A 12,550-nucleotide genomic window follows, 5' to 3' on the forward strand; every position below is an offset into this window, starting at 1 on the left:
GTGGGTTGGCATGAAATATACCAACATTTGCAATTGTATTTTATTACTTCTTGATCTGAATAAACACAAATTTGTCAACTAATGGGCCATAGAAAAAGGCAAGCACAACTTTAAATAAAATAGTACAAGATCAATAATTTGATATGTAAACAGGATTGGATCTTGATGATTAACGTCTCTGTTTACTTTCACTGTAAAACATTCATTCATTAGGTACGCTTCTAAATCAATAGGTAGTCACTTTTTCAAACATTTTATAATAGAAGACTTACTTTTTAGCACTCATTTTATTTTCTCGAAAGGTAGGTTTTATACCACTTTGAAAAATCCAGAATAAATAATATAAACAAACAGCCGCAGACGAGGAACATTTATAGATAAAAAAAACAATAAAAAACTTAGACAACTAAAACAAAACAGAAAACGAAAAATTTATTTGTCAAAACCATGAGCACAGATTAGAATAATTAATTTGTGACATTTACCGGGGGTTCGTCTTTCCCCTATTATATCCACCGTGGATATATTGTCCACCCGTGTGCCCATGCTCGGGGGGTGGATATAAATGCGTGAGGTGATAAACGTTATATCCTTTCCCCGTGGAGAAGTGTCCCCCGCCCATGCTAGCCCTGCAGTTTGATATATTAGCTGCGCCCGAGTAAATTACTGGACGCAGCGTAATTATAACCTCGCATAACTCAAAGTTCAAAAATTATTATTTCTTCTTCATAAGAACTTTGAAACGTCAAGTATCTGTTTGTGTGACTCTACCACCGTTTCGGAACGCAGTTTCCACCGAGAAGAGCCGGAACGAAACTTCCACTGTTGCTCTTTTCCAATCATTTCATTTCATTTACAATCATTTTTCTATCTTGCGGGAGATGAGAGCGGGCTGGCTGCTTCCAAGCTAAGGTATTCATTCATTCACTGTACAAGTGAACTTATTACTTTAAAACTCAAGGGAATGGTGGAATGGTGACAGGAATGGCTCCAGGTGTATCCTTTGCGCAATAACTGAGCCAGCCCTTCTGTCACCAGGTGAGGCAATCCGTAATGTAATGTTTTCCAAGATTTTTTTGCACTTAAGACTCCATGTCTTCCAGGTCGCCACGAAAAACGTAGTTAACTTGATTTAATTAAATAAATAAATAAATAAATATACTACGACAATACACAAATCGCCATCTAGCCCCAAAGTAAGCGTAGCTTGTGTTATGGGTACAACGATGACTGATGAATATTTTTATGAATAATATACATAAAATACTTATAACATGCAGATAAACACCCAGACACTGAAAAACATTCATGTTCATCACACAAACATTTTCCAGTCGTGGGAATCGAACCCACGGGCTTTGGCTGAGAAAGCAGGGTCGCTGCAAACTGCACCAATGGGCCGTCATTTGGCTAGAAGCAGGTGTTACTTTGCGGAATTCCATGATATATTACGAAAATTAAGCTCAATTAGCTATACTCCGCGAAAAGCAGGAGAATCTGTATGGTGTTATTTATAATTTCTTCAATCCTTATACTCCACACCAAACAGATCTTCGGCAATACACCCTCTACGCACGTTTCGCTCCGAAACCGGAGCATCCTCAGGAGATGTTGACTTTACAATGAATAATCGCTAAGAACAACAACTTTTTCTTCCCTCACCTACCGAGGTTTGCCCTCCTACTTACATAACTGTCAACATTATAAACAATAATAACAATAGGCGCAATAATATATATTACTTTTAAATAAGTGATAACGACCAAGACAGCGGGAGGTATCTTTGCATCGTTCGAGTCATGTAGGACTGAAGTGCATCGATAATGCAGTCGTATTTATATCGAAATACCCACCAGCTCGATGTCATGAACATTGGTTATTAATCAAATAATTTTAATTGTTCCTTAAAAACTATCTATTTTATTTGATTTTATAATAATTAATAATTATTAGGGTATTGGTAAAATCCTTATCAATTTAATAAAATATCTTGCAAATATGAATTTATAAAAAATTGGTTATTTAGCCACTTCATAAAATTACTTTAACACAAGTAAATAGAAACAACTGTAACAACTGCACAACAAGTAAAGTTTGATCTAACTTTCTAAACACATGTTGATTCGCGTGCAATGGATACCCGAATGGTGCTCACACTTAAACCAACAGCCCGCAGTACAATACTTGTTTTTAGTCAGTTTCAGTCACCCCAGATAAACTGCCTAGTTAGGTATTATTTCGTAAATTTTTCGCGGTCTTAAGTTATTTTTCCGTCCTACGTGACGCTCAAATAATATTGCGGCGGCGGGAAAACCCACCGCCCGACGTTTGAGTAGGCACACTGTCGAAATTCGGTATCGGCCAGATAACTTAACTCTGGGATCATAACCTGTTGGCCCGAGGTGACACTTTGTTGGAAATATTGTTTTAAGATCGGACAGCACCGACGGAACAGATCTACTACTTAATATCAAATTACTTCGTTCCCGTGGATTAAGGTTTTTAATCCCGCGGGAACTCTCTTATTTCCCGGGATAAAAAGTAGCAACCTATTGCTGTAACCGAGTTTGTAACAAACATAAATACTTTCGCCTTTACAACATTCTAGCTTCTGCCAGTCTAAAGCTTCGCTCGTTAACAATTTTGAATCCTACCACGGGAACTATTGGAGAGATCGGTACAGAACGTACATGTCCTTTTCAATAGCATAGAAGACATGCCTAAAATTTCAAAGATGTCCGCGGCTTAGCTCGCCTCGATATCTATAATTTATTATTTCTGCCGCTAAGCAGCATTGTGGTAACGCTGTGTGCCGGTGTGAGGGCGTGGCTGCCGGTACTGGCTAACTACAGTTACAGGCACACGTCTACGGCTCAGGTGGATAGACACAGGGCGGCATGTTGCAGGCAGGTTGCACCTACTTACATCTGCTTAGTCCCATCAATTAATACTAAGTATACGAAATTTGGCGGCTGTCAATCTTTTAAGAGGTCCTTTGTGAGCCTTTGGTACTTTTCATCAGATCGATATCATGTCAAACCGTCAATAAAAGACGGAGTTATGCTCGAACATGCATAAAAATCACGTGAAGCGGTGATAGCGCAGTGGGTAGGACCTCGACTCCACTTTCGGGGGGCCGAGTTCGAATCCCAGCACGCACCTCTAACTTTCCTAAGTTATATGCGTTTCAGGCAATTCAAACATCACTCGGTTCAACGGTGAAGGAAAACATCGTGAGGAAACCTGCATGCTTGAGAGTGCCCCATAATGTTCTCAAAGCTGGAGTGTGGAGTCCACCAATTCGCACTGGGCCAGCGTGGTGGACCTTAACCCCTTCTCAGTGTGGGGGGAGACCTGTGTTCTGCAGTGGGCCGGTAATGAGTCGATATGATGATGATGCATCAATATTATAAATCCGAAAATGTTCATGACTAAGCAACAATCAACTTTATTTCCGGCAAAGAGTTAGTTGAAAAGATGGAGAGAAAAAAATCGTACTAAACGACTACGATTTGACGGCCGAGTGGCGCAGTGGGCAGCAACCCTGCTTTCTGAGTCCAAGGTCGTGGGTTCGATGCACACAACTGGAAAATGTTTGTGTGATGAACATGAATGTTTTTTATGAATATAATAATTCATAAAAAAAAAATATTCATTAGCTATCTTAGTAGTAGTACCCATAACACAAGCTACGCTTACTTTGGGGCTAGATGGCGAGGTGTGTATTGTCGTAGTATATTTATTTATATTTACGATACCCAGAGATTTCAAATAGCAAACAGCGCGCTGCGATTATAAAGCTTTTAAAAAAAAGTGGACGTCCTCAATTTTTCTTTAATTGTTTTTTTTTTATACTTTAAACAAAATAATTGTTTTTTTAAAATAACAAATACGTTTAAACGAATGTTTTTTTCTGACGATAATATTATCCTATAAGTGCAATGTGAGAAAAATACAGACCTTTTTAGTTTCGAAAAGTCCTTGGCTTTCATATAGCGGGACGCTTCGCTTTTTAGGCGTGCAACAAAACGCAGTAGGTACCTACATGATACAATGCAGTGCGACAGACAGACGGGGCGCGCAATAAAACTAATAAAGCACCAATGTTACTAGGTACTAGAACACGCATTTAACTGATTTGTTTTAACCGTACGATAACCGTACACAATATTCCACTACCTACTTCTAAATGTAGGTTTTCTGTGTATTTGTTTTTAGGTTATTTAATTTCATTTAGTTAATTTTTTTACTTTTTAAATGCATTCCAAAATTTCCGCGATTGCCAGAGAGTCGCAGGTTCAAATCCTGTCGGTATTGTAGTATTGCAGTATTTGCAATTCTAAGCACGAGTACAATAAGGTCCATTTTACTTTGACAGTATAGTAAATTGGAACGCTAAAACGAATCCTCGATTGCGAGCGAGCGAGCGAAATATTGTACTAAGGCTAAACAAAACTAACAGTTACACAAAGTTATCTTTACTTCCTGGGGAAAACCCGCGCGGGACGTGTTGGCGTCACATAGATGATGCCCACGGCCCCGCCCACGCGCGGGAACATCCCAACGAATGTCGCGATTAACCGTGACAGCCTACAAGCCTTTTGCTCGTTTCCACTAAACCTAGGAATAGCCTAAATGCCTAGTGATTTCGGTGATTCCAGAGAAAAAACGTTTCACGAAATCTTGCGTCTTGACACCGATTCGGCGGATCGAAAAGTGTAGGGAATACGTAAACTGACATTTGACAGATGAAAAAACAAATTATTCGATATATCGATATTCGATTCGACATCTGTCAAATGTCAGTTCGCCGTAAGCGTAGCTTTTGTTATGGATACTTAGATAGCTGATGCATTTTTTATGGAGAAATAATACATAGTATACTTATAATATACAGATAAACACCCGGACAGCTAAAACATTGATGAGTAATGAGTATCATCACACAAACATTTTCCAGTTGTGGCGCACCGGCTGTCAAGTTTTAACAATTCACATCCAAGCTTTTATATCGTTGCACCTCTAGAGCAAACGCAGTCGTAGCCGGTGTTAATCTACATCAACGCAAATAGCTGGCATAGTAGCGCTGTGAGGTCACCAGCCACTGATAACGTAATCAGAACCGTTTATTAAATTTTATTGTAATAACATAACAATAAATTAAAAAATTAAAATCATTATCAGGCCCGTGAAAGAAAATTTAATCCACCATTTTGTGGTGGCGGCCATCTTGGATATGAAGTTTATCATAGTAAATAAAATAAATAAATATACTACGACAATACACACATCGCCATCTAGTCCCAAAGTAAGCGTAGCTTGTGTTATGGGTACTAAGATAGCTGATTAATATTTATTTATGAATATAATACACAGATAAACACTGAAAAACATTCATGTTCATCACACAAACATGCTCCAGTTGTGGGATTCGAATCCACGGCCTTAGACACAGGAAGGTCGTTGCCCACTGCGCCAACCGGCTGTCAAGTATAGTGTATATTAGTCACTGTTAAATTGAGTTATTTAGTTATTGTTAGTCTACTGTTAAATAAACAAACTTCGGATAAGTATAATTTGATTTATGACAGATATATTATTAAACTAGCTCACCCGCGCAACTTCGTCTGCATCAAATCGGTTATTATCTGTTTTAATATCTTAAAAAACTAAGAACCTAATTGCAGCGCCACCTACGGGGTCCAGTTTAATTTCCAAACTATTTAATACGCCGCCGGGCGGCCCTCTGCATTTTTCTTACTGCATAGCCTCCCAGACATTTTTATGTATTATCAATCATTTTCGCGGCGTACGCCAGTAAAGCTCCAAGTCAGTATGACATCTTTAGCAGACATCGTTATATTTCAGCCAATTTACAGAAAACTATACTCAAATAAACTAAAACCATCCGCATGAGTCACTCAGTTCATTAGTGAAAACCGTACAAAAATCCGTTCGGTAGATTTCGCTAAATAATAATAATCATTTATTTCAGACGTTTCCATCCATAGATAACTAAGACACACAGACAGAAGAGTAGCCTTTGTCACTTTTCAGGTCCTCGACTAAGCCTATCCAAAAAACCACGACAATCTAAAACGCAAATTGCGCGGATTTTGAAAACAATTGCGGAAATATTGTGATGCTATCCTGTTGGAGCTCTTTGCTTTTCCGGGATAAAAAGATGCCTATGAGTTATTCCAGACTATATACTTTCGCATTTATGTTATAAGTAGGGCGGTACGCATGCATTCGTTGTCCCATATGCCTTGCGACTTGCTGTTATCAGTGAAGACTCGAAGAGTTATGCCCTTTATCTCCAAGAATATTTATCAGATCTTTCTTAAAATTCGTATTACAGTATACATACACACATACATTATAGTATACACTTTCAAATAAAAAAAGAATTATTAAAATCGGTTAAAATTTAACGGAGCTATGAAGTAAAATTGATAAAAACTTCCATCCCATTTCCCGGAGGAAACTTATTGTGTATCGGGATAAAAAGTATCCTATATGTTGACCCGAAATATCAGCTATCACTATACTAAATTGTATCTAAATACGTTCAGTAGTTTTCACGTGATGACAGACAAAAATTAAATAAAAATCTCTTTTGGACTCAGCATCGATTATAAAGCATCCCCCGGTCAAAATTTTCAAAATATATTAAATGTACAGATATCTTCCAGTTACAGTTTTTTTATAAGTATAGATTGATAATAATTTAAATTTGAAGAAATAATTACAATCATCCGGATCGCAACGGTAAACCTGCATGCCTGAGAGTCCTCAATAATGTTCTCAAAGGCGTGTGAAGTCCAACAACCCGCTTTGGGCCAGCGTGGTGGGCTAAGGCCTAAACCCTTCTCATTATGCGAGGAGACCCGTGCCTCGTATTGTGTTGATATGATGTATAAACGTAACGTAAATGCTTGTGACACTAACTTGATTTCAAACGAATCTATGGACAGCGCGAATGTGAAATTTAACATTGTTTTGTACGCGTATGACGCTGGTTCTTGAAAAACATTGCACCCAGATAACGGGGTCACTCGTAAGTCTGATATTATTCTATAATGATATAGATCAGGGGTTCCCAACCTTTTAAAGCCAGCGGCGCACTTCGCCCTAACCCAGCTAGTTAAACCAGATACTTGTTAGTGAGGCGGATATGATAAAACATCCACATTATGGAACTAATATCCACATAATAAAACAATAATCTTCATATAATTCTACTCAGTGACGTGCATAGATGGTATGCACCTGATATAATATGAAGAAAATCTCCAGTACGAGTTATAAAAAATGTAAGGATAGGCACTGTAAGAGTTATAAAAAGCCTACCATTAAGTATTTTTAACGCGTACTGGAGATTTTCTTAATTTTATGGCATCTGCATACCCTGTGCATACCCTCTATGCACGCCACTGATTCTACTGTACGTGTGTATGTCACTGAACTCCTCCTAAAGGGCTGGACCGATTTAAATGTTTTTTTTTTTTGCATGCGTGTGGATGGTTTGATTCACAAATCAGCCCGACGGATGGCGCTGCAGTCAGTATCTATACTGCAATTAAACGGCTGACTGATTTGAAAAATTCTTTCAATGTTGGATAGCCCATCTATAGAAGAAGGCTGGAGAGTACATATCATCACGCTGAGACTAATAGGAGCAAAGCACCAATGAAGAATATGTCAAAATCGGGGTATTTTTTTCCTTTTGAGAGCTAACGCTACGTGTGCTGCGAAAACGGTTAAAGTTTCGATAAAATCACGTATGAAAAAGTTGTTCCTCTTTAAAAGTTCTTAAAAAAGGCGGGACAGCATATGTCTATCTTCTAACATTGACTTTTACGTGGACGAAGTAACTTAGTAAATAATAAATTTTGACGAAGAATTGACAAAAATAACACCACACCAACAATGGGATGGCTGAGCTTGGTGATCTCCACACAATTATACTATAAAAAAAAAAAATATCTTTATTATTTTGAAGTACCAAAACACACCGCCTCGTGCACCTCGGTACTTTCTACGGCGCACAGCAGGGCTAGCACGGGCAGGGAGACAAAAATTATATCCCCCGGTTATATCCCCATCAAAAGGGATATAACAAACGTGTCCACCTGCTAAATCATGGGACCATGGAATAGGAAAAGTTAACCCTCGTTTATTATTACACATTATATTATTCGGATGTTATTTCCACTCGTGCGCCAGTGCTCTTATAGCTAATAAGGCTGTTAGAGAAGACAAATTTTTTTCCCCGGGGATAAAATTGTCTCCGGCCAAATGGTACTTTCTACGGCACACACGTTGGAAAGTACTGATATAGATAGTTATTCGTGACCAGTTGGGCAAGCTTTTTGTTTTTTTTATGGCGCGGTTGAAAAGTTCTATTGGTACCTCAAACCTTGGGCAGGACGGGCATTATGTGTTCCCCAGACGTCTAACAAAGCCAACAAGAGGGACATGCCGTGGTGGCATTCTGGCTTTAGAGGGGGAAGTCCCACATAACCTCCGTCCTGCGCAAGGGTCGGAGGTTGCAATAAAGCTTTAAAAAAAACGGAGCTTATGTGGAACTTAAATGGTAACTTATGGTAAATCCAAACTACCTCGACAGGGGAGCCTGTTACTTCCTGGACGTTTACCAACTATCCCAACCGATTGAACTGGGGCTCCCATGATAACGAGGAGGGGATCAGCTTTAACCCCCCCCTCAGACCGTAGAGAGGCTTGAGTAGAGACGGGTAGCTACAGTAGGGCTAGTCTGTTCGGCAGGTGGGGTGTTTGGGTCACTTTACAAAGGCCTATGTCCAGCAGTGGATGTGATAATGAGTACCGGGTAGAAATAATTATCTCTTTGCACGTGTAAGGAAATAGGGAATTACAGCACTTTATCTATGATAAACCCGACGATCAAACCATAATTTATATACTCATTGAACTCACTCTATAAAAACAACTTGTTCCAAAAGTCCTATAAGGTACCTAAAAGCAGTGGCATGCATAGAGGATATGCACAGGGTATGCAGAAGATATAAAAATAAGAAAATTTCCCAGTACGAGTTAAAAATACATCAGGGTAGGCTTTTTATAACTCTTACAATGCCTATCCATAAGTTTTTATTATTATGCCACACTGACCAAAAACATTTGTACAACTCTTGGGTGATAACTACTGATGAACTGTTGATGTTTGCCGGAATATCCTTATATGAGCCTCTACTTTAATAGGCATTGCCTACTCCTTGCACAATGGGATCTATTCCATGATGGTGGACAACATTGTTCCGTGAATTGATACTCTGAGAATATTAGGTTTCAGGTTTAAAGACATTTATTCCCATAAAAAGACCTAAGTCACTTACATAGGAAACTTAGTTTTCTATAATAAATTAATACACTTCGCCATTAGACTAAACTAAATTCAATTTTACTATTATCTTCTCATTCAATGTATTCGTCTTTAAATTTATTGGTATTACTTAATATATAAGAAGCTAATTTAGTTATGAATTCATTGAATGAGTTTACATTTTTTATAAGTATAGGTATTTTGTAAAAAAAAGGGAAGGCAAAGGTAAGGGATTTTTTACCATAATTTGTTCTTTTTCTAGTCTAGGTAAGGTAAGGAAACTGGCTCAACGAGTTTTTTTTTTTTTTTTTGGGAAGTGATATTAGTGTGGATTGTTTTGTTTATTGATTTTCTAATAAAGATGCAAATGCTATATATATAATTGATGAATGTTCATTATTTTAGTATCACTATAGATTTTTTTGGTGGAAGTTCGAAAAGGATAAATTACCATTACCTTAATATTTGCAGAGTATTGTTATAGTAGGCTTTATTATTATTATGTCTTTTATAATGTTTAAAGTCAACTTCCTTTAAAATATCTTCTTCTAGTTATGCATAAATGATGTAGTTCCACCTAGTTAGTGCAAGTTAGTGCCGTACTAACAGGATGTAAAAGAAATAAATAATAAATCACTCTGCTTTCATCTCTCGCAAGACAGAACGATTATTGTAAAACTGATGATGTTAACAGAGCAACTGCTGAGTTTCTTGACGGCTCTTCTCGGCCTTCCAAACTTGTGGTAGAGTCACTACAAACAGACTATGTTAGTTAGTTAGTTTTATATGAAGGCCTACATAAAATAAATTAATTTTGTTTTTTTTTAATTAAGAAGTTTCGTTTTTAATTATCCCCAATAATCATTAATCATCAATAGACATGAAATAAATAAGCTATAAAGGAAAAGTTTTTTCCTCACTTACGGAAGGTCCTAATTCTGAGGACAAAGACGAGTATAAACGTACCTTTATATGAAATCATAACAATCTTGATCTCAACGAGGATTTGGCATTCCACGAAATTAACGAATCCGAGTCATCCTCTGTTGACTAACTTTGGAAACAATTAAACTGAACTCAAAACACTATTACATCGCGCTAAAATACACTTTAAACACAAAACTAAAGTTTATTTAGCACGATTTCATCAAAACAAAATACGAAGTTACACGCACACAACTCTCCCTTAGAGAGCGAAGTTTAAACTGGTTTTGACGTAACTGTGCTGCCAGATGTCATGTTCGAAACTACCCAATTTATTCCACGGGTTAATTATTAAATTAAATCAATTGAAATCTGTTATCATTACAATGAATAATTACATGCGACCCATCATGGCACAGCGACTTGATTTTTTGCACAGACTTAGTTCAAAGGACGGAGAGTAGCATAGACTACTTTATATCCTAGGAAAACAAACGGTTCCCACAAGATTTCTATAAAACTTTTATAAACGCGGACGAAGAACGTGGGCAACAGCTAGTAGAATAATATTGTTGTTTGTGTATTGTATGTTTTATGCAGAAACCACCAACTTTTATTGGATATAAGTATGTAATTGAAAACGTTACGTGTCACGTAGGTTACGTTACAATATATATGTGGAAAATCGCTGGTAAATAGAATTGAAAAAGAGTTTATTAATTTTGTATCGTCCTAGCCTTTTCCGTCTATCTTTTTATTTTGACCCAAGCTTAATGAAAATATTTATTATTTTAATTTCATGTTAACTTAAACAAGATGTGTTATGTACTCTGTCTTATTGTAATCCTATAAATTTATGTTTTTGTGGCTTTACCTAAGACGCATTTTCGTTTTATCGAGTTTCAAATCACAAAGATACCAAAGCGTTTCACTTAAAAAAACCATTCATATCAATAACCTTCATTTTAGAGTTCGAATGAAAATATCCGGATTACTTATTTCCCCTGTAATGTTGGGAAAATTTTATCATCTGACAAACGTTTAAAAATCCGCGTGACGTACCAGCTGTAGTACACACCGCACAACCTCAAACAGTCAATGGAACACGGATCTGCGATGAAGCGAGATGCACATATCTCTCCGTCTCCCTCACACCTATACATAAGGCGCGTGCACCGTGTCCGCCATTTTGGATTAAACTTGAATTAAAAAAAAAACTCGGGATGTTTAAATTCACAATGTGAGTATAAACGAAATTATAAAGGTAATTATAAAAGTGAAAATGTTTATTTTCTTGATTTGCGATTTTATTTGAGTCTAACCAAAAAAGACAGAAATAACTGTGAACATGAAATGTAAACAAAAATGAATGCAATGTCTGTAGTAAGTGTGATACAGTGTAAGTTGGTAGCGGGCTAACCTGTCATATTAAACCACTGTTCAATTATATAAAATGGGTTCCTACGCGGTAACGCACCGTAACGCTATAAAGCCCCGCCAGTAGCCTTCGTACAAGATTTGATCGCTCGCAATCGAATCAGAAGTTGTTTTCGCATATCAACCTCAGTATCGTCAATGTAAAATGGATCTAATGAATCTCCATTTAGAGTCCCAAATCTTGTACCACTGATTATTATTTACAAACGTTCTGCCCAAATAAATCATCTTTTTTTATCTTAACAATGTTCTGATCACGCAAATAGCGCACCTGATGGTAACTGGGACTACAATCGTCTATAAACAGAGCAAAACTTCGCAGGGCATGCAAGGAGCACGTCCTGCAACACGCCGCCCTGCGTCCATCAGGTCAGTAGGTGTTCAGCCTCATGCGCCTGTAACTACACCGGCAGCCACGCCCTCACACCGGCACACAGCGTTGCACAATGCTGTTTAGCGGTAGAAATAAACATGGTGATACTGATAGTACTTCCCCGGACGAGCTCTGTCACAATAAGCACTACTATTTCTGCTGGAATTGTATGCAAATCTGAGCTTTAAATTAGTAGCAACAAGATCTATTTTACTCTGACGTTGAAGTATTTCCAGACTCCAAAACGACTCCACGGTTGCGAGCGAGCAAATACTAAAGCTAGTAAAAATTCAGCAATTGTAAATTCCCAAATTTGTGCCTGCCGGGGATTGAATCCGGGACGGCCACTCATAAGATAAAAATGTTCGCAGACGCAGCAACAAATGACTTTTTTGCCATAATGCGTAACAAAGCAGCCTCTCTTCTACCGCGTTTACGTACCAGCGACA

The 12,550-nt window shown here is 37.8% G+C and overlaps 1 protein-coding gene across 1 annotated transcript in view; it reads right to left on the reverse strand.

Moving 5' to 3' along the window:
* Window positions 1-10,557, reverse strand: part of LOC120635661 (protein toll-like) — a 34,364-nt gene extending 23,807 nt beyond the window's left edge. The window contains exon 1 of the mRNA XM_039906741.1: window positions 10,334-10,557. The gene's annotated coding sequence lies outside the window, so the exon portion shown is untranslated. The remainder of the gene's footprint in view (window positions 1-10,333) is intronic.
* Between the last annotated feature and the right edge of the window lie 1,993 nt (window positions 10,558-12,550).

The sequence above is a fragment of the Pararge aegeria genome, chromosome 27, assembly GCF_905163445.1.
Source record: "Pararge aegeria chromosome 27, ilParAegt1.1, whole genome shotgun sequence".
Classification (NCBI taxonomy): domain Eukaryota; kingdom Metazoa; phylum Arthropoda; class Insecta; order Lepidoptera; family Nymphalidae; genus Pararge; species Pararge aegeria.